We start from the raw sequence: 23,323 nt of genomic DNA on the forward strand, positions 1-23,323 counted from the left end.
TGGTCAGACTTCTTACAGATCACTTCCTCCAGATTCGATTCGTCCAGCAGCCGCGGAGCGCACCCACGTTCAAGGAGAGGAGTTGTAGGCCCTACGGACTTTGTGTGCCTATGTAAATCCACCCTGTGCCACCTTGGGGTGGCAGCCCAAGGCAGGACCCAATACTAGAACCTGAAGGGACCTCAGAATGAACAAAATCCCACCCCTTTCACAAGCCTCTAGCCTCGTCAGGAGCTAGAGGAGCGTTCTTGGAGGGGCAGCCCGGATCACAGGGGATGTTGCTGTGCCGGGACAGGGTGTCCCGTGCAGGGCCTGGTGGCCGCTGGCGGGCGTGGGAAGGTGGGGTCTTGAAATGTGAGGGGAGTTCTGTCCTGTGTTTAGGTTCCACCTCTGTTCCATCAGCTGGGATGGACCAAGCCTCACAGCTTCCCAGGTGTTAAGGGCAGGGCTAGGAGCTGCCTCTGTGAGAGCGGTGGGGAAGGGGGCTTCCTGGCAGAGGTGGTCAGAGCCTCGGGAACCCACGGAACTCAACTTGTGACAGTGGGAGCAGGGAGGGGCGCAAGGGAGAAGGAGGGAGGCTGGGAAGAAGGACCAACACCGGCCAAAGCAGGGAAGCCAGAGCCCTGGGGTCCAGAAAGCAAGCAGTTCCCTGGCCGGGGAAGGACCCCCGCTTGTGACCTTGTCCACCACTCCCACCAGGTTGTGCTGGAACTTGTCAGATTGGGAGGAAACGGCCGAGAGGACGTAGACATGTTCGGGCCTCCTGGCGGGCACCCCGGGCCGCCCCCAGGTGCCGGGGTGTGGAGACACTGGCCCCTTGGATGGGGGTAGCCCTGGTCCACGGCTGGTCTAGGGAACTTTCTGACGGGGCCATGCGGAGCCTGGGGAGGGAGGTCCACACCCTGACAACCTGCTAAGGGGTGAGCGCCCAAGTCACACCCATGGAATCAGCAGGGGTCCACCCGCCTTCTCCGGGCTTCTCTTCCAGGGGACCTGCAGCAGGCGGCCGTGCTTGACACGGCTGTTTCCTGACCGGGCACCTCTAATCGGGGCTCCTGCGGCAACTTGGCCTGCCCTCCAGCCGCTGGTCACAGAAGCCACAGAGTTGGAAAGGCAGCCTAGGAGGTCTTCTTAGTCGAATGCGCTCTATTAGAAAGAAGAGTACACAGAGGCCCAGAGAGGGGAACTGTTCATCTAAAAGCCACGGTTACAGCTCCTCTCGTGTTAACTTTAAGTTTGTTATAAACGCAAACACTACAGAAACCCAAAGTCCTCGGCGGCGAAGTTCCCTCCCTCCCCCTCCATCCTCCTCCCCCCCCCCTCCATCCTCCTCCCCGTCGGGTCCTCAGAGGTAAACCTGGCTTCTCTCCCGGTAACATCTCCTCCGAGGGCTGGGGAGGACAGCAGTCTGGCTCTTCTTCTGGGGGAAGCTGTGAAATTAAAGCGTCCTCCACCCTCAGAATCTTGTGTGCACATGGGTAATTGTGCATTTCAGAGCAGGAGCGAGGCTTCTAGGGACAAGTTCCCTAAATAGCTCAGTATTGCCTCTCTTTCGAGTTTGGTTTGGTTTGGGTTTTTGAGAGCTGCTGTAACGAATTACCATAAACCGTGTGGTTTAAAACAATAGGAATGGATTCTCTCACAGTCCTGGGGGCCAGAAGTGTGAAGTCCAGGTGTCAGCAGGTCTGAGCTCCCCCCAAATGCTCCAGAGTAGAGCCTTCTGTACTGGTCAGGTTTCTCCAGAGAAACAACCAGCAGGACGGCTCCACATACAGAAAGAGATTTATTCCAAGGAGTTGCTCATGTGAGTGTGGAGGCTGACAGGCCCCAAGATCGGCACCCTGGACACCCAGGAGAGCTGTCGTGTGGTCCCGGTCCAAAAGCCAGCACGCTTTAGACCCAGGAAGAACTGATGCTTCAGGTTCCAAAGGCAAGAGAAAACTGTTGTCCCAGTTCAAAGGCCATCAGGTAGGAAGAATTCTCTCTTACTCAGTGGAGGGTTGGCCTTTCTGTTCTGTTTAGGCCTTCAACTGATTGGACGAGGCCCACCCACATTATGGAGGGCAATCTGCTTACTCAGTCCACCAATCTACATTTTTTTTTTTAATTTATTTTTGGCTGTGTTGGATCTTCATTGCTGTGCACGGGCTTTCTCTAGTTGTGGTGAATGGGGGCTACTCTTAGTGGCAGTGCGCAGGTTTCTCATTGCGGTGGCTTCTCTCGTTGAGGACCACGGGCTCTAGGCGTGCGGGCCTTAGTAGCTGTGGCTCGCAGGCTCTAGAACGCAGGCTCAGTAGTTGTGGCGCACGGGCTTAGTTGCTCCGCGACATGTGGGATCTTCCCAGACCAGGGCTCGAACCCGTGTCCCCTGCATTGGCAGGCGGATTCTTAACCACTGCACCACCAGGGAAGCCCCCACCAATCTACATATTAATTTCATCCAAAACACCCTCAGAGAAACACTTAGAATAATGGTTGACCAAACTGCTGGGCCCAGGCAAGGTGACGAATAGAATTAATCTTCACACCCTTCCTGCCTCTTCCAGCTCCTGGGGGCTCCTGGTGTTCCTTGGCCTGTAGCCGCACCTCTCCAATGTCTGCCTCTGTCCTCACGTGGCCATTGGAAAATCCAGTGTCTCTGCATCTCCAACTTCCCTCTTCTGCCTCTTTAAGGACACCAGTCATTGGATTTTGTAACTTGATCACATCTGCAAAGACCCTGTTTGCGAATAAGGTCACATCCCCAAGTACCAGGGATTAGGACTATGGACATGCCTTTCGGGGGACACTAAATCCAGTGAGGGTGGGCCCTAGATCCAATCACTGGTGACCTTATATAAAGACACGTGAAGACACAGAGAGGAGGAGGCCTTGTGAAGATGGACAGAGATTGGAGGGATGTAGGTATAAGCCCAGATGCCGAGGACCGTCGGCCACCAGAGCTGGAAGGGTTAAGAACGGACCCTCTCCTAGAGCTCTTAGAGGGAGCACAGCCCCGATGACACCTTGATTTTGGGCTTCTGGCCTCCAGGGCGGGGAGAGAATCAGCTTCGGTTTTTTCAAGGCCCCCAGTTTGTGGTAATTTGTTCTGGCGGCCCCAGGACACTCAGACACCCTGTTGGTTCCTATTTCTAATATGTTCCTTTTTCTTTCTTTTATTAATTGTAGTATACTTGATCTACAATATTGTGTTTCAGGTGTACAGCAAAGTGATTTTTATATATATATATTCTTTTTCAGATTATTTTCCATTATAGGTTATTACAAGACGTTGAACATAGTTCCCTGTGCTCTACGTTAATTCCTTGTTGCTTATCTATCTTATGTATGTCTAATATATTTCTGGTCCCTTTAATCTCTATGCCGACCTTGTTCGTTCTGTGTTTTCCTTGCCATTCGTTTCTGTCTTGGGTTTATTGTGAAATCAGGCTACCAGGAAAGTATCTGACTTTTTAAAAAAAATTTTATTTATTTTATTTATCATTTTTGGCTGTGTTGGGTCTTCGTTGCTGCGCGCGGGCTTTCTCTAGTTGTGGCGAGCGGGGGCTACTTTTCATTGTGGTGCGTGGGCTTCTCATTGCGGTGGCTTCTCTTTTTGTGGAGCATGGGCTCTAGGCGCACGGGCTTCAGTAGTTGTGGCATGCGGGCTCAGTAGTTGTGGCTCACGGGCTCTAGAGCGCAGGCTCAGTAGTTGTGGCGCACGGGCTTAGCTGCTCCGCGGCATGTGGGATCTTCCCGGACCAGGGCTCGAACCCGTGTCCCCTGCGTTGGCAGGCGGATTCTCAACCACTGTGCCACCAGGGAAGTCCCAGTACCTGACTTTTTGACCAAAAGAACTAGAATCATCTTTTCTGATTATTTACGCACATGGACGGCGGTGTCTCGGGGCAGCTAGACAGCAGCAGGGTGAAGGTGAAGAGACAGGCTGGAGGACCAGCCTCCTGGGCCTTCACCATCACCCGTGCCCACTCGCCGCCCCCCACGGCTCTGACTCCGGCCCAGAGCTTCCCCGTCAACGCGGGGACCAACGGCTGCCGGTCAGCCAAGACCCCATCCCCTCCTGCCCGCCTGCCGTGGGACCCTCAGCTGTTTCTTCCTCTCTGTGCTCTGTGACGCCAAGCATGTCAGCAAACCTGGGCACCTGGGTACTCAGCTTTGTCATCTGGACCACACCAGTGGCCTCCTGCCATGTGTATTAGTTTCCCTTTGGTGTAATTACCACCAGTGTCGTGTCTTAACACACACACATTTACTGTCTCACCGTTCTGAAGGTCAGGCGTTCAGTCTGGGTCTCACGGGGCTATGATCAGGGGATCGCAGGGCTGGTTCCTCTAGAGGCTCCAGGGGAGGATCCTCTGCCTCTTCCAGCTTCTAGAGGAGCTGCATGCCTTGGCTTGTGGCCCCGCACCGCTCCGACCTCTGCTTCTGTCCTCACCTCCTTCTCTGACTCTGACCTCCTGTCTCCCTGAGACAGATCCTCGGATGACACTGGGACCCTCGGACAGCCCAGGGTTGTCTCACCTCAAGGTCCTTCACTTAATCCCAGCTGCAGAGCCCCTTTTGCCACGTGAGGCCGCACATCCACAGGTTCCTCCTGGGGTCAGGTCGAGGTCACCCTGCCCACCTCCCCAGCCTGCTGTCACCCCAGAGTGGCCAGAGTGCCCTTTCTCCAGACGGCAGGCCCTTTCATGTCACAGCCCAGCTTACCATCCATCCTCCTGCAGCTCCCCTTGGTGCTTGGAACAAAATCCAAACCCCTCTCTATGCCCACTGCCCGTGGGAGGTGGTCCTGTCCCCCCGCCGACCCCTCATCACAGCACAGCGGCCCCTGACACCCAAGTCACTCCAGCAGGGCCCGTCCTCAGGAGCCTTCCCGCCCCTGCCCTGAAGGAGGTCCCGTCCTGCCTACCAGGCTGCCCTGTTTCATTCATTCCCCCATTTATCATTGTCCCAAACTACCTGTGGCTCCGTTCACCTGTTCCTGTCTGTCCTCCTCCGAGGACCAGCTGTGAGTTCGGTGAGAGCCGAGGCCTCTGTGTGCCCAGAGCGTGCCGACCACACTCACCAAATATTTGTAAAGCGACGAGGAATTCCAGCAGAGGCTGAAGCCGGCCCGTCGCCGGTCTTGGCACGGAGCATTGTCCAGTTCCCGGCCAGTTATTCAGACACACAAAGAGCTCTTGGCCTCGGCGGGGGAAGAACAGAAGGGGCAGTGTCCTGTGTGGAGACTCAAGTCTCGGCCTCTGGGCGTTCGTTGTGCCACTTCAGCAAATGAGGTTCCCTCCAACTGTAGCAAAGCGACACCAGGAGCGGAGACGCTGTGCTCCTCTCTTGTCCCCCCTCCGCCCCCATCGTCTGGGAATCTTGCTCGTTTGACCTCCACCCCCAAATCTGAGCTTGGCCTTGGCTCCCGGCAGCAGAGAATAATATTTATTGGCGGGGCGCCACAGCTCGGCCGAGCTCTGTAACGACGAGATAAACGGCACCTGCACCTTGGCAGTAGCGTGTGACTGGTTCCTCCGGGTGGGAGAGCCTCGGGGAGCATGGAGGGCGGCGATGCTCAGAGACAAATGGCGGCCGCGCCCGGGAGGCGCGCACGGCCAGGTCCCAGCACGTGTGCCGTTCCTGCCCTCCGTCCCAGGGACCTTCACACAGTCTCCATGGCTGTTAATTATAGCGAGTTATAGGATTACCTCCGGAGAATGCAGTGTTGCATGATTTTGCCTAGGGCTGAAAAGATGTGTCCACCAGCCAAGTAGATGGAAGGCCAGGGAAGCAAAAGTCTTCTCTGAGGTAATAGAAATGGAAACCCTAATGTGAGTTTATTTTCATTTGCTCCCCCAGGAAGGAGCCCTCTGGGGTCCTGGAGACCCCCGAGGAGCCCGGCAAAGAGGCCAAACGCAAACACCCAATGAGAAGGACCCGGCTTGCTTTACACGGGAGAGGGTCCACGGTGCCCAAGAGGGTCGCACAGAGCCTCCAAGAGGCTGCGGGGCGGGGGCTGCTGTAGGAGTTTGCCATCAGAAGACCCCCGCCTACACCACCGCTCTGGGTGGGCGTGTGAAACACATTTCACACGGGAAGTTCTGCATCCTTGTCAAGCCGCATTTGTATCACAGGATGGACAGGTGAAACTGACTCGTGACCATCTCATGGACGGAGGGACCCCGCACATCAGCTGGTGCCTCGTGGGCCACCCAGGACCACGGCCTCGGATGCTCAGGGCATGACCCGCTCCCCTCTTCTGGCCTTGTTTGTTGAAACCTGCAGGATCCTATGCGCTGATTCCCAAGGAATGAAACAGCCGGAGGGACCCCGGAATGCCGGGCTCTCATTCCAGCGGATTAATGGCTCTCCCAATCCGATTGCACAGGTTTCAGAAGCTGCTTCCCTCCCACTTGACTCCCCTCCTGGTCTTTGGTTCCTCCTGCCTCCCAGGCAGGAGTCCTGGGTTGGAATAAGGGAAACTGCTGAATGCAGACTTGCGGGCCATGTAGAACACAAGCAAAGAGCGTGAGTGGCTCCTGACACTGCCCTTTGGTCCAAAGATCTGCCAGTCTTTTTAAAATGAAATTGACAAACAATAACTAGTTTGGCTTTGCCTTTTGAACTGGAGGCCCCTGGTAACTGGGCAAAACCCTGCCAAAGAACTGAGGTGACCCCAGAAGGAGCCAGCAGCAGGGGAGGCCGTCCATGCCAGACGTCAGAGTTGATGTGAGAGATCAGGAGCTGGTCTCGAGATGCCCAGACCGAGCTCCCACAGGCCCTGAGCAGTTCGGCAGTCAGTGAAAGTGCAAGCCGTGTCCTGGTTTCCTCCTTACTTTCACCTCCTGCGGCATGAAATGTACCGAAGCCATCTCTTTGGGGATTAAAGGAAAGTGTTGGTTTTCTGAGAAGTTACAACATGTCCGAGCTCTTGCCCGCACATTACTTTGCACGCGCTGCTCCTTTCTGATGACACCTGGAAGCTAAGCCCCTTTTCTCTCCCTGCTGCTCTGTCATCTCCATCCTCTGCATTTCTATTTAAATTTAGAATCAGCTGGTCAGTTTGCATGTGCACGGCCCGCACATGCGCACAGGACCCGCTCTGGGATTTTGTTGGTGGCACTGAATCTATAGGTCAGTTTGGGACCAATGGACACCTTTCTGCTGTTGAGTCTTCCCTCACTTATTCACATCTGTGCCTCCACTGACTCCGGGCTCCTTAAATTTCCCCTCAGTGACACTTCGTGGTCTTCAGTGTCGAGGTCTTGCACATCTTTTGTTCCATTTATTCATTGGCATTTGACATTTTTTGATGCTCTTATAAATGGTAACTTTTTTTTTTTTTTTTCGGTACGCGGGCCTCTCACTGTTGTGGCCTCCCCCGTCGCGGAGCACAGGCTCCGGACGCGCAGGCTCAGCGGCCACGGCTCACGGGCCCAGCCGCTCCGCGGCATGTGGGATCTTCCCGGACCGGGGCATGAACCCGCATCCCCCGTATCGGCAGGTGGACTCTCAACCACTGCGCCACCAGGGAAGCCCCTAAATGGTAACTTTTTTTTCCCCCAGGGGAAAGCACGAACGCAGTCTTCCACTACCACAAACTATGCAGTCGCGTTTCCCACACTTGGGGAAATCGCAGAAGTCGTCACACCCGGAGTGCAGTGGATGAGCTTCACCCTGGGAAAGCCGCCTCTGTGATCATGGTATCTGCCCTTCCAGCTAAGTATGTAAATGGTAACTTTCGAAGATTTTTATTTTCTGTTTGCTTGTTGCTGCTATATATATAAAAGAAATTTGCATGTTAATCTTGTATCCAGCAATCTAGCCACATTTAAGTGTTAATTCTAATCGATGATTGGTAAACTCTACATTATGTTGTGTCTGAATAATGAGAACTTCCTTTCTCCTTTCCCAAGGCTTATGCCTTTGATCTCCTTCTCCTGCTGTTTCACGCTGGCTGTGTTAAATGGATGGGGTGAGAAAGGATGTCACAGCTTTAGCTATTTCTTCCCCCTTCCCCCCCATTAAAAAGCTTATGAAGGATTCTGGGAAGATTGAAGTAGTAACATAGTTTTTGGATATTCCAAGAGCCCCGCTTAAAAACAGGTAGTACACCAGATAGAAAACGAAAAATTCCCGAGAGTATACGGTGGAGTTTCCCAGAGGCCACGTGACATGCTACAGCCCAACAGATTAAATGCACAAGCAGATGTAAGAATCCAACTGTCTTTTTTTCTTTTAGTTAAAGTGGTGGGTTTTGTTTATTTGGGTTTTTTTGTTTGTTTTTTCTTTTTTGGCTGTACCACGTGGCTTCCGGGATCTTAGTTCCCCTATCAGGGATCGAACCTGTGCCCCCTGCAGTGGAAGCTGAGAGTCCTAATCACTGGACTGCCAGGGAAGTCCCAAGAAGTCAACTGTCTTCTATTAATCCAGACATTAAGACATTTGCAAGAACATGAAACAATGACACTTTTGTTACTAAATGTTGTGTTTTCAGAGATATAGTTACTTTTTATTAAAAAATGTTTCTTATGTTAACATGTAATAGGATTATTATTGCCATTTTAAGTGAATGAAGAAATATATCTTTAAAATAAAAAACATTCCATGGACAACGTCTATAGCAAAACAAGGAGCTAAGGTGTTCCCACACAGCCTGGAGCCTCAGTGCGTGGGGTTGAGCCTCTGTAGGCCCAGACCGTGGGGTGCGGGGTCTGTGCGGAGAGAGCAGAGGGCAGTTACATGCTGAGCGTAGGGCCCCCGAACGCCCACAGGTGCGCCCTGCACAGCGCGGCAGCAGGCCAGGTTGACATCAGCAGGTGAAGCTGGCAGAGGCGTGGCTGCTGGGATAGTGGGGTGAGTGCGGGGCAACCTGGTTGTATCTGAAGGGGCTGGAATGGGCCAGGCCCTGTGAGCTCTCAAAATGGCCAACCTGGGCCTCCTTCCAGGACAGAGCCCTACGTGGGGGGATAACCGCAGGGCTGGGATCAGAGTTAAGCAGGACAGGGAGTATGGGGACAAATGAGGGAGACGGTGGGGATGAAAGGGGAGCTGCTGCCATGTGTGTCAAAATCACATGAGACCAACAGAAGAAGTGTGTCTATGAAATAGGAAAAGCCTTTGAACCAGGTCTCCTGCTAAAAGCTCATGAACATTACATTCACATAAAAAGCAACAGAAAGGGCTTCCCTGGTGGCGCAGTGGTTAAGAGTCCGCCTGCCAATGCAGGGGACACGGTTCGAGCCCTGGCACGGGAAGATCCCACATGCCGCGGAGCAGCTAAGCCCGTGGGCCACAACTACTGAGCCTGCACTCTAGAGCCCGTGAGCCACAACTACCGAAGCCCACGCGCCTAGAGCCCGTGCTCTGCAACAAGAGAAGCCACCGCAATGAGAAGCCCACGCACCACAACGAAGAGCAGCCCCCGCTCGCCTCAACTAGAGAAAGCCCGCGTGCAGCAACGAAGACCCAACGCAGCCAAAAATAAATAAATTCATTTAAAAAAAAAAAGCAACAGAAAACTATCAAGGTCAAATCCCATACAAAGTTACTACAGGAAGAATGAGAATAAGCAGCAGAATGACATTCCTACAGAGAATGAGGAGACTTAGAAGGAGGCGCTGAAAAAAGATAAAAACTGAAACATGCTGTTTCAAAATAAGCTAAAAATATTTAGGACAATGATACAAAATATGAGAAAAACACCATTATAAGTCGATTTTTAAAACTCAGAAATGACAGACTCCAGAAAAGAATTAAAAGTAAAAGAAAAGGGGGCTTCCCTGGTGGCGCAGTGGTTAAGAATCCACCTGCCAATGCAGGGGACACCGGTTCGATCCCTGGTCCGGGAAGATCCCACATGCCACGGAGCAACTAAGCCCATGCGCCACAACTACTGAGCCTGCGCTCTAGAGCCCGCGAGGCACAACTACTGAAGCCCGCGTGACTAGAGCCCATGCTCCGCAACAAGAGAAGCCACCACAATGAGAAGCCTGTGCACAGCAATGAAGAGTAGCCCCTGCTCGCCGCAACTAGAGAAAGCCCGCGTGCAGCAACGAAGACCCAACGCAGCCATAAATAAATAAACAAATATATAAACCAAAAAGAAATATTAAACAGAAAAAGAAAAGAAAAGGGATGTCCCTGGCGGCCCAGTGGTTCAGATTCCGCGCTTCCACTGCAGGGGTCAGTGGTTTGATCCCTGGTCGGGAATTAAGATCCTGCGTGCCAAAGAAAAAAAGAAGAAAAAATAATTTCCTAAGTGAAGACTAAATTAGAAGAAACACAAGAGTCAATAAACACCATAAATAATGCTTTAAGAGAAGTAGAAGGTGAGAAGGAGAAATGTTCTAAAATTCAAAAGGAAACAAAGAATGTGGGACAAATTAGTTCAGGGATATTCTAATTCCATCATCCCAGGTGTCCTTGAGACTCCTAATCCCCTAGTGAGCTCACGGAGGGAATGGGCTTGGCCAAGCCAGAGGCTGGCGTTTTAAACTATATCTTTATATCCACATATTCTTTCGGATTCTTTTCCCTTGTAGGTTATTACAGAATATTGAGTAGAGTTCCCTGTGCTGTCCAGTAGGTTCTCGCCGGTTATCTATTTTATATGTAGTAGTGTGTTGGCTTTTTAAAACAATAGCCTTTATTGTTTGGAGCAGTTATAGGTTCACAGCAAACCCAAGCAGCAGGTCCAGAGGCCCTGCCCACCCTGCCCTGCATGGACTTCCTGTACCACGGTCCTGCACCTGGTACAGTCACCCAGGTTTATTCTCTCTCTAGGTTGGGGGTGACTTCTTTTTTTTTTTTTCATAAATTTATTTATTTTTATTTTTGGCTGCGTTGGTTCCTCGTTGCTGCGCGCGGGCTTTCTCTAGTTGCCACAAACGGGGGCTACTCTTTGTTGCGGTGCGTGAGTTTCTCATTGTGGTGGCTTCTCTTGTTGCGGAGCACGAGCTCTAGGCACGCGGGCTTCAGTAGTTACAGTGCGTGGGCTCAGTAGTTGTGGCTCACAGGCTCTAGAGCGCAGGCTCAGTAGTTGTGGCCCATGGGCTTCGTCGCTCCGCGGCATGTGGGATCTTCCTGGACCAGGGCTTGAACCCGCGTCCCCTGCATCGGCAGGCGGATTCTTAACCACTGCGCCACCAGGGAAGGCCTAGGTTGGGGGTAACATCTGAGGCCACTGCTGCATGGTGAGAGGGTATCATTGTCCCGAGTAGATGGAGGTGGAAGTGGATGTGGGGTGGCCATGGGGAACCAGGGAAAGGGATGGTCACTGAGCCAGGGCACAGCTCAACGGGAGCCGGAGGGGCTGGAGTGGGTGTCACTGTGCTCCCGGCCTGTCCCAGGTACAGAAAACTCCTGGTCCGAGAGGCCCCTGTAGCCCGGGGCTCGGGGTCTGGACGAGGGCAGCAGATCCCTGGTCCTGGCTGCATGGCTGCGGCCCCAGTGGCTTCTCTTTGTGCTGTTCCTGGATGTTCCCAGATTTGCAGAATCAACGCAGGGGTATTCTGCAAGGCCAACACGGGGGGAAGGGGAAGGGGGAAGACTGATTTGGGCAGTGCATGTGGAGTGAACTGTAGCTCGGGCCTGGGGGGGGAGCAGGAAGAGGGCACAACCATGGGTACGGAGCTCACGGGTGGAGCCACTGCCCGGTGTGGGGCACAGGACTCAGCGCCTCAGCCTCAACCGCCTCCCCAAGCTCCGCCCTCCCGGGTGTGCAGGGGCCACGAGCTCTCCCAGCCCAAGATTGTATAGAGGCCACTGCAGAAAGACCGGGACCTGGGTAAGACACTGTCCACTTTCTCAGTTCTGGCCTGAAGGGCCGAGCGGCTCCGGGTGAGCGACTCAGAACTCTGCTCAGTTATGCGGCCCCGCAAGGTCACTGCAGCTTTTACTGTGGTCACTGATTCAGAAAACCAGTGCTCCTCAGACCCCTGGCTTTGGCCTCGTTTGACAATCACATGAAATAAGGATCGTCCCGTGGAGGAAATCACTAACACTCCCGGCTCCCTGTGGCCGGCGGCCCCTGAGCGGGAGAAACAGGTAACTCAGTGTTCCCTTTGGCGCACGGTGGGGACATTTTGATCTTTGCGTCCCTTACCTAGGGGTTTGTTTTGGTTTTCTGAGTGGAACTCCATGACCTTGGGCAGCTGGAGGAAGGTATCCTGGTTACCTGGTTACCGGGAGACCAGTGGTGGAGGAGGGCCCGGCCTCGGGCAAGATTCTCTTACAGATTCCCTTCCCTTTTTTTCGAGTAAAGACCTCATCTCGCTGCATGGAAGTGCGTCTTAAATGATGTCCTGTGTCGGTGCTTCAGCTATGGGGTTCGGGGGAAACTCTGGGGGGCGGGGTGGGCATCAGTGAAACACAGCACGAGGATCTGTGCTATTCCAGGCATGGGTGGGGAAGGGGCAGAAAGGGCCACAGTCACAGGAGTGAGGGGAACTCTCTAAGTAATGGGATTCTCAAAAAAACCTTTAATCCCTAATGCCACCCAAGATTCTAGACGATTCCCACCCCAGAGAACTCTGAATCTTCACAGCTCAGCAGTGAACAGTGCTGAGCAAAGCCCGGGGTATATACTAAGTAGTGAATGACTGATACTCAGAATCTCGAGAGCAAGGCGACGGGAGCAGTGAGGACAGAGGGTACCCCAAAGGGATGGAGGACAGCCATTGTGGAGGCTGGCTAGGGAGAGGCCAAAGGAAGGCCTTCCACGGCTTCCCTGGTGGCGCAGTGGTTGAGAGTCCGCCTGCCGATGCAGGGGACGCGGGTTCGTGCCCCGGTCCAGGAGCACCTGGAGCAGCTGGGCCCGTGAGCCATGGCCACTGAGCTTGCGCGTCCGGAGCCTGTGCTCCGCAACGGGAGAGGCCACAACAGTGAGAGGCCTGTGTACCGCAAAAAAAAAAAAAAAAAAAAAAAGGAAGGTCTCCATTGTAGCCCAAAGACATTCCAGAGACAGCCGGACACTTCCACTCAGGGCGTTTCTCCCAAGAGTAGCAGGTGGGGTCTTCTGGGTGGGAGCCACACCAGGTGGGCAGGGGTGCTTTGCAGTCTGCACTCTGAGAAGTGATCTGCATCTAAATGCAACGTTGTGACGTGCATGGGATCCTGAATGGGACCAGACAAAGGATATTAGTGGTGTCGACTTAAAAAAAATATTCACAACCTAAAAGTTGAGAGTTATGTTTTATTCGGCGGGAATTTTTAGGACTTCAAGCCCAGGAGGCAGCATCGCAAGTGACCCTGAGAGAACTGTTCCCAGGAGGCGAGGGCGGGTACAGCCAGATTATATCGAAGTTTTGCAACGAAATGCAGGTAGTCTGAACGTCCAAAGATTATTGTTAATTAAAGGAAAACCAGATATCTCAAGTTAAAGGAATTTAGCGCTTTTCTACGTATGGGAAGATGCAAGAGTCTGGGCTCACTGAACTCATTCCTTTGATATGCACCTCAGCTCTCTGGGGCCAGTATCCGCAGTTTTCACCTCCTGAGTTTCCCCAGGGCTCACCGTGGGGAGTGGCTGCAGTCTGATGGCTGCTAGGTGGCAGGTATTCTTCTCCTTCCAGAGTTCCCTCAACGGCTCACCACTGGCAGTGGCTGCAAGCGCTGACGACTGTGACATCCTTTGTTTACTGATATGGCAGAAAATACTCCACTTCTCAGTGAGGACACCAGCCAAGTCCAAATAACGTCTGCAGTTTAGCTACCAGTCATGTTCCCGTGTTGGTTTCTCCATTTTGACCGACTTACCATGCCCCGGAAGATGAACACACAAAAACTGAGAACTATCTTTGCAACTTTTTTGCAAATCTAAAAGTATTCCAAAGGAAAAGTATCTGATTTAAAAAAAAAAAAAAAAAAAAAGGAGCCAAAGGTGAAAGCAATAGTAAGGCGCGGGAGGGGAGAGGGCAGGTGCGGGGGCAGGTGCAGGGGCAGAGGGCAGAGGGTGAGGCCGGAGAGCCCATTATAAACCCGGTGGAGAGAGCCGCGTGGGTCTGACTGCAGGAAGCACAGAGGTGGGTCGGCTCTAGTTCTTTCCGACACTTTGATGACGGAGATGACGTCATCATCATCATCGGAGATGACAGTGTTGAAGGCTGAGATTTTAAGAACAAACAGTTGGCCTCCACATGAGCCCTTGGTACTGCTGTCCTCACCTGGCAGGCAGGAGGGAGGATTCTTCCTGTGCCCAACGATTGAGCAAACAGTAATTTACAGGTTTCCATAGACATCTGAAGACACTGGGTGACTGTGCCGCCAGGGATTGCAAACAACCCTTTTCCCAGACATCATCCCCCCACACCCCCGTCATCTTTCCGGATTAGGAAAGCCTGGCCGACTCCTCTGGGGCCCCAGGGCTCCGGCTGTGCCTGCCCCGGTGTCCTATCTGAAGGCTGGCAAGCCTGGTCCTCCCTCGGTTCATCCTACAAAACGATCACAAAGCCCGCACGGAAGCCGCTCTTAAAAACGCAGCTTCTGGGACTTCCCTGGCAGTCCAATGGTTAGGACTCTGAGCTGCCAATGCCGGGGGTCCAGGTTCGATCCCTGTTCGGGGAACTAACATCCTGCAAACCACGCGGCGCGGCCAAAAAAACCCTCGAAAAGCCAAAAACCAACGCAGCGCCTAACACGTTATTCATCAGGGAGGTAAGTTAGTTCGAAGAGCTACTTTTCCGAGCCTCCCGTCCCGGCCCCTCTTGGCTCCCTGCCTGGGGACCAGCCAACCTCCAGTGTGACAGGCGCAGGGGGCACAGTCCGTGCCACGGAGAGCTGTGGCTGCTCCTACTTCCAGTGCCGGGGGCTTTCCTGCGGGCTCAGCCCTGGCAGTGGTGAGTCCCAGGCCCTCCTCCCGGACGCCATGCGGGGATGATGCAAGGTCAGTGTCACATGGCCTGCGGCCGCCTGTGGTGAAAGGCTGACCTCTGGTGGCCAGTTACCATATTGCTGCCTCCGTGCTTCTCCCGGCTTCTATGCTGTCTGCATCCCCCCACGGGAGCCTGGGGACACCAAGGCTTGTCCGTCCCGTCCGGGGTGACCCAGGGCCTCCCCATCCCACGGGCGCCTTCCTGGCTGGGGGTCATGAGGGTGTGTGGGGTAGGGTGAACTCACCCCTCAGGCCCCTTTCTCCCTGTGCGGACTATGTCCACAGCCCCGTGGCCCTGGGCCTGGCTCCCGTCTATGGGTTCTGGTGGTCCACTAGGACCATGGGGCTGCTCCTCAACCCTAAGGGAGCTCTGTCTGCCCTTGCTGAGCCCAGATCCCCCAGTCTGCGTCCTTCCGTCTTCAGCCCAGGAGAGGGTCCGGTCGGCTCTGTCTCAGCAAAAGCCAGAGGTACTCAGCCTGCCCTGCCCTGGCCACTCGGACCAAAGTGGCCTGATGCTAAGACAAAACGAGACACCCCTTTCTGCCTTTAAGAATATTGTCACCAAGTCATTATTTTATCACCAAGTAATGCTGACAGCAGACCCTTCGATGCCTCCTCCGTGTCAAGGGTCAGAAGTGGGGAGGGGTCAGGGCAGGGGGAGGATGCCCAGTTCACATAGTACCTGGTAATTTCCTTTTTTGTTTTTGGTTGCACCGTGCGGCACGTGGGATCTTAGCTCCCCGACCAGGGATCGAACCTGTGCCGCTTGTGGTGGAAGCGTGGAGTCTTAACCACTGGACTGCCAGGGAAGTCCCAGTACCTGGTAATTTTTAATGAGGTAAGTCTGGTGACTGGGTTTTCTCTCTCTCTTTTTCTTCTTCTTTTATTATTATTATTAAACATATACTAATGTGAACATTTCCCATGTGCCTGTGGGTAGAGCCCCTGCTAGGCGGCCCAGCCTGTGACAGATGTTTCCTCCTCTTTATTGGGGTATCTCAGAGGTATCCCAGGAAGACGGGGTCTTCTGCCAGCCAGGAAGCAACCATTAACGTCAAATGCACAGCAATGGGTCGGTGAGCAGGTTGTAGTGACACCATGAGCCTTGCATGCCACCCACTCGAGAGCCTGCAGTTTCATATCCGTGTCCCAGAGAGAGCACCCCCTAAACCTACTTTCTGGGAGGTGGGCATTGGCTCCCGAGACTCCACCTGCTGTAGCACTGCTCTTACAGGCTTGCTACGTTTTGTGGATGAATCGAGGGTAACGTTAAATACATTACTGTAGGGGAACAAAATTTGCAGGCCAGAGACACCCAAAATGTCTCTGGCCTGCAAATTATTTCAAGCTGAGAACAATCAAGACACCAAAAGACTTCGGGAAGAAACTTTGACCTTCCTCCAACTGCCCGAAGGATTTAGACAGAGGGCTTGTTCCCAGAATAGAGCTATCACCCGATATGTCTGCAAAGAATATGGGCCAGGCGTGGAGATCAGAGTCCACTCAGCGTCCCGTTGTCTCTGCCCGGCCCAGCAAACAGATATTTACCAAACATCTCCACGTGAATGACCTTCCTCCCCTTTGAAGTCCCAAACCACTGCAGTCACCATCCTCGTCTGCGTTTAGCTGCAAATGGTATTTAGGGCGAGGGTTTCGGCCATTTTGGTGAGTTACTCAGCCTTTCTGGATCTCTCCCATGTACACGTGTTATTAATCTTTGATTTTTCTCCCGTTAATCTGTCCCATGCCCACCCACTTCATAGACCAGGCAGAAGAACCTAGAAGGTAGAGGAAAAGTCTTCCCTTACATGACTCGTGTAAACATATGCCCCAGGTCCTCACCAGCATTTGGTATTGTCAGCGTTCTGGGTTTCGGGCGTTCTGATGGGTGTGTGGAGGCGTCTCCTGGCTGTTTTAACTTGCAACTCCCTGATGACGTGTGATGTGGAGCATCTGCATTACTTATAAAATCACTAGTTAGTGCTGTCATCCTCGAGAGAGGTTATCTGAGAGACCGGGAGGTAAGACATTTGGATGGGGTGTTAAGGCGTCGGAGTGGAGCCCCGCCTGGGAGGGTCCGGGTGGCAGCACAGCATGAGGGCCTTGCACAGCGTCAGAGCAATTTCACCGGCGTCACGATTTTGCCTTTGATCAGCTTCCACCCATTCCCCGGAATAACCTACTTTTTGTTTTTACTCTCAACGTTGACAGTGTTTCCGGGGCCCATCGGGGCAGAATTTCCCTCTGTCCACCCCAGGCCTTCCTTCTCAGGCCAGAAGGAGAAACACTAAGAAAGGAAGGGGGGCGGGGGATGGAGAGAGAAAGAAAGAGAGAAAGAAGGGAGGAAGGGAGAGTAAGGAAAAAAAGTTGCCCCCCACTCCACGGCTACAAGTATCGAGCCTTCGGCCCCTGCAGTCGCCCACCAACAGTGAGGGGAATTCAGGATGGAAAAAAAACAGGAAGCACTCTGTGCCTTGGATACAGACCCCCTAGATAGTGAAGTTACATGTCTAAGGAAAAGTTTCAATGACCCCAGATTCTTGCATCTTTCCACACCTAGAAAAGCACACTAAAATCATTAACTTGAGATGTCCGTTCTTTGTGATTAGCAGTAATCTTTTCATGCTTGATTACACGAATTCCTATATATCCTGGCTTCTCCCTTACCTCTTCTGAGAGGGGTATATAGTCCTCAGGAAGGTCCCCGAATCAACTTCACTGACAACTTGTACGCTGTGCCTTTTCCTTTCAGTCAAGAGAAGGGAGGAAGGAAAAACAGCAAGTGTGAGACAGGAATCGGGGTGAGAGCCTACCCCAAACCCCTTAGAGTTGAACAGTTTGCTATGAGAGGATCAAACCTGCAATCAAAGCTGCTTCACAGGGAAGATAGGACAGGCATCTTATTCAAAATGTGTCGACTGTGCACTTATTCACTGGTCCTGTGTTCCTCTAGTAGATCTTTCTAGATCTTCATTTTTATCTCCCTTGAGTTTTGATTCCCCATGTGTGTGGTTCTTAGTCTTTGGGGATGAATGATTACAGGACATTACTGTGAAATATTTGACCAGCTCAAACATTCCCCTCCTCTGACCATGCTGGACAGACCTTCTCTGCGTCAAGTCGTGGTGTCATGTGGGGGCTTTGATTCATTCACTGTTTATTCATAATTTATTAACATTTAGCAAATAGTGCAACATTTTTGTCCTGGGGGTACAAAGGTGAATAAGATACAGCCTGAGGGAGACTGACACCTAGCGGAGGAGAGACACAGCACATGGATAACTATAAGGCGGTAAGCTCCTAGCGTATCCTGGGGACCATTCCAGGAAATGCGTTCATGGGAAAATCTTGACTTGCTTGGAAATCAGATAACATGAACATTATTCCTGGCATGCCTTTGAAATACTGGGCACCACTTAACCAATTCTCCAGTCCGGTCTTTGAGTGCTTTGTAACAACGTAGAACTCTCAGGTTTTGATGAGAAGTCTTTGTTGCATTTCACATGTTTTAGATTAATTGCATCATTCATGAATGACGCAGTTAATGGCCAAGGATAGGAGGATGTGGTTAGGTCTCTGCCCAGAACCTAGGTTTCAGAACTGCGTTTCCGTGAAGGGTTAACACCTGGCCCCCTCCAGATGGCCTGAGGTGAGAGCCTCTCTGGAAGAGGCGAGAGAACAGCCCTTCTGGAGAATTAGAATGTTTAGTGCCGTGCGATCTATTTTCAAAGCCAGGCAGCTGGAATTTAAGGGGCTATGGCTGTGAACCCTGAGCATAAGTTGTTGACTGTGAGATGATCAGGCTTGAAAACCGAGCTGGTTCCTGGGTCAGGCAGGATTAAAGGGCCAGATGCTCAAAACAGTGATATTATGGGGATTTAAAAACTCAACTTAGGGCTTCCCTGGTGGCGCAGTGGTTGGGAGTCCGCCTGCCGATGCAGGGGACACGGGTTCGTGCCCTGGTCCGGGAAGATCCCACATGCCGCGGAGCGGCTGGGCCCGTGAGCCATGGCCGCTGAGCCTGCGCGTCCGGAGCCTGCGCTCCGCAACGGGAGAGGCCGCAGCAGTGAGAGGCCCGCGTACCGCAAAAAAAAACAAAAAAAAATCAACTTAAAGAATCACCCATATCTCCAACTATTTGGGCAAGGAGTTTTACCTTTTTAAAAACAAATTTAACCTTGGGGACAGATTTGCAGTTGCGCACACTGCGTGCTCTCTAGGCTGGCGCCTCGGAGTCTGCGTGCAGGATAGCTGGCTCTGGGCTGCGTTTGGGGGTTTAGGGGACACAGTGGCCGGGAAACAGATGAGCAATTGCGGGCTCACAGGGCGGTACGCAAGGTTGTTGGCTTCATCGCAACCTGTTCCCTGACTCGCTGTGGCGCTACGGGTCCGTTTCGAGTTTGCAGTTAATGTACCCAGCGTGGCTCTGTCTTTTGTTGCATTTCCTGCACTATTATCTAGGTTTTGGCGTTTCCCCCTCCCCAGTTTTGGCATCTCATGACTTACAGAATGTCCCTGATCCTCACGTGATGGCTCCGAGATGGGTGATAAAGAAGATGGGGCGACGGCAAGGATGAAGAAACCCTGCACGTGTGAGCCAAGCGGATGAGTGAAACTACAACACGGATCTTCGCTTAAAATCAGTCAGCAGGAAACTCCCCCCCATGCTAAGCGTGGATGTGCGTGGGAGCGAAGAAAGACAGGCTGTGCCTGTATTTTCCGAATTTTAAAAGTTAGTGTATTAATGACACGCTGAAAAATACCATGTAAAGCCTGAAGCAGTGCTGTAATATGGTAGACTAAGCCATCTGGACCAATCCTCCCATTCAAACTAGAAAAGGATGGATGAATGTTGAAATGAGTCTTCTTAAAGGCATCAGAAGGGTCACGAGGAGTAGAGAATCACCAAATCGGAACCTAACGGGAGGTACATGCAGAAAGAAAACTGAGTAGAGGCTGGGCTCTGAGACGGCGTCTGCTTCCGGCATGGGCAAGTTGCCATGTTTGACTTGGGTTTGACAGCCTCGAAGGGCAAGGAGAAAGCTCAGCAAATCCACGGCTGTCCCAGGTGGGGGCTACAGGGCCATTCCCTGCAGATGAAGCTGAGGTGCCAGAGCTGTGCCTGAGGATGAAGGAGCAGCAGAAGTAAGCCTGCTGCCCAGAACGTCGGGAACAGAGAAAGTCACCCCAGTGCCGAGCGGGGTATGTGGGAAGGCAAGGTCCCTGAGATACTGTAACCACATCCAGGCTTTCCTTGGATTCTCAGCCTCAATTTACATCAGCTGGGTTGTCCAAAAGAAACTTAAGACACTAAACTGGACTCAGGATGTCATGAGCTGGCAGTGTCCGAGGCTGTCTGGCAGAAGCAAAAGCAATTACCCTTGGGAAAAAGATGCTTTCGCTGAAATCTTTCAAAGGTTATTCACAAGCAGTTCTTCAAGGATACGAGCAGTGTCACTGCAGCAGACTGATGAACATACATTATTTAAGGACAAGACCAGCTTGAAAACATCTTCAGGGAACTGAAAGCTATAAAAGGGATCCAGCAGATTAGAGAAAAATTGAACCTCTGAAAATTACTCATCATAATAAAAAATTATATGGACAAGTGAGACAGATGTGATGGGGCTGAGCAAAGAATCCATGAACCAGCAGATAAACCAGGAGGAATTATCTAGAATGCAGCATAGAGGGACAAACAGAGGGAAAATGGAGAAGAGAGGTTAAGAGACCCAGAAGAGAGAGACGAGGGGGCAACAGCGTCCTCTGAAGAGAGGATGACAGAGAAATCCCAGACCTGTAAGGCCACCACACACAGCCTCACGAGGACCAGCAATTCCCAAGCAAAGTGAATACAAAGAAATAAATATCTAAACATATCTTAGTGAAACTAAGATGAAGGAAAAACCCGCAAAAGCAGGTGGAGAAAAAATATTACTCTCCAGAAGGATCTTTAGAAAATCTCCAAATATCTGGAAATGAAATAACACACTTCTAAGTAGCCCAAGGGTCAAAGAAGAAATCAAAAAGGGAATCAGGAAGTGTCTTGAACTGAATGAAAATCAAAATAACATATTAAAATTTGTAGGATGCAGCTGAAGCAGAATTAAAGGGACATGGAGAGCACTGAATTCTGAGATCCCTCAAATCAATGAATTGGATTAGAAATAAATAACAGAAAGATCTCCAAGTGTTTGGAAATTAAACGGCACACTTTGACCCCAAAGAGGAGAAAGTTTTGCTTTCAGCCACGATGGAGCAGAGAGACTGGGTTTCCCCCTTTCCCCTCAGATGTCTATTAAACTGGACAAAATACATGAAACAAACGTTTTGATGTCACTCCCTCCCTTGCCTTCCCTCTTCCCTTTCTCCCCACATCCTCTCCTTCTGTACTTATTCCCTGCTTCATTTCACAGAGCATTTGAGGAATGTCATCATGTTGATCTCATTAGAAGAAAACCTCCTTGAAGCTGGTGGCTGGGTCTTCTGTTTTCTGTCTCATGTGTCCCGGTACAACATCCCCGCGTTGTGGTAACCAATTCATGTTGTTAAATGAAATGATCGTCAGCCAGTTCAAAACCGCGACCCCACTTTGCAGCACAGAGAATCTCTTAAATTTGTATTTTGCTTTTTAGTTTTCTAAGCTTTTTAAATTTCACTTGATTCTTTCAAGGGTTCTGTGTAGTAGGTGGGCGGGTTTAATATGATCACTTTCCAGGTGGGAAAGTACAAAGACCCACTGCATCTATAGCATACTTGGGAGATCTCTCCAATTACACTGATTATTTGTGGTGAGGGTAATTAGATGTTAGGTGCATTGTTAATATTTTTTTCTCTTCTAGATTTCAACTTGAAGACAGCAGAGGGCGCCTGACCACACAAAAGGTACACTCTAAATGTTAATGATATATTAGATTTAAGATTATTCATTAAAGTTTCAAAAACGTGAATTTCACTAAAATAGGACCGTGTACTTCATCTTTCTACTATTTTAGGATTCTGATCTCATTTTAAGTGTTCTATTCTTTCTTGGTAATGAGAGTTTCAACCTCACGTAAATCACCATGACACTATTAATTCCAAGAGCCTTCCAACTGAGCTTAAAGATTCTTTCAGATAATAAAAGTACAAACTCCTCCATCTATCAGATCCTTCCAAATCTTCAGCAGGGCATAGGCTCCCCCTTCCGTAGCTCTTAAGAGGCGACCAGTGTAATGTGTTGCAGACAGATGCGCTGTGACTGAAGGGCCATCTTACTTCAAGTGTGTTGCCTGCAGGTTACCCAGTATTCTCAGAAAAGTGTAAAAGGATTAGGCATGCTCTTAGTCATATTGCACTAGAGGGAAAGTAACGGTTTCTGAGGAGCACTAGTGAGGCTTTCGCCATTTGTAGCTCATTGTTGAAGGCGATTTTGTCTGCAGGTTCAGGGGCCAGGGTACTGTGAAATTCTGCTGCTCCCTTCCAATTGGCTTCTAGCTGGTTCTTTTCTCTATCATCTCACGTGTTCTCACATTCTCCTACAATCGGTGCTGGGGACGGCGGCAGCCTGAATCCTATTCCACCTCCCCATCCTCCCCACCCCCCGTAGTTCCCCAAATTTTATTTTTCTTCTTTTTTTTTTAAAGATTTATTTATTTTTTTTCCTGTACGCGGGCCTCTCACTGTTGGGGCCTCTCACAGGCTCCGCACGCACAGGCTCAGCGGCCATGGCTCACGGGCCCAGCCGCTCCGCAGCACATGGGATCCTCCCGGACCGGGACACAAACCCACGTCCCCTGCATCGGCAGGCGGACTCTCAACCACTGCGCCACCAGGGAAACCCTAAAGATTTAATTTTTAAATTTATTTTTAGCTGCGTTGGGTCTTCGTTGCTGTGCGTGGGCTTTCTCTACTTGTGGCGGGCGGGGCTACTCTTTGCTGTGGTGTGTGGGCTTCTCCTTGTGGTGGCTTCTCTTGTTGCAGAGCACGGGCTCTAGGCGCACGGGCTTCAGTAGTTGTGGCTCAAGGGCTCTAAAGCGCAGGCTCAGTAGTTGTGGCGCACGGGCTTAGTTTCTCCACTGCATGTGGGATCTTCCCGGACCAGGGCTCAAACCCATGTCCACTTCATCGGCAGGAGGATTCTTATCTACTGCGCCACCAGGGAAGCCCTATTTTTCTTCTGAAAGACTAGGTTAATGGACAAGGCTTGGAGTTGGCTGAAAAAGCATTCCTCCCTGGCTGCTCAGAGATTAGTAAGTTGATTGGATCTAAGTTGATTTTGTTACCGATTAGGATTCTTGGACTCCTTAATCAATAGAAATTGATAAGAGGCCAGAGAAGAAATTCAGGCAAGGCTTTATTGGGACTTGTGCTGCAGCACGAGGGTGCGAAACCAAGTAGCAGGATCCTTTGCTCACCCCCTGACGGGGGATGGGGGTGGGGGGGCGAGCTTGTACCTTACATGGGGTGAGGGCAGAGGCGGGCCCA

The sequence above is a fragment of the Leucopleurus acutus genome, assembly GCF_964270905.1.
Source record: "Leucopleurus acutus genome assembly, chromosome: 20".
In the NCBI taxonomy this organism is placed as follows: domain Eukaryota; kingdom Metazoa; phylum Chordata; class Mammalia; order Artiodactyla; family Delphinidae; genus Leucopleurus; species Leucopleurus acutus.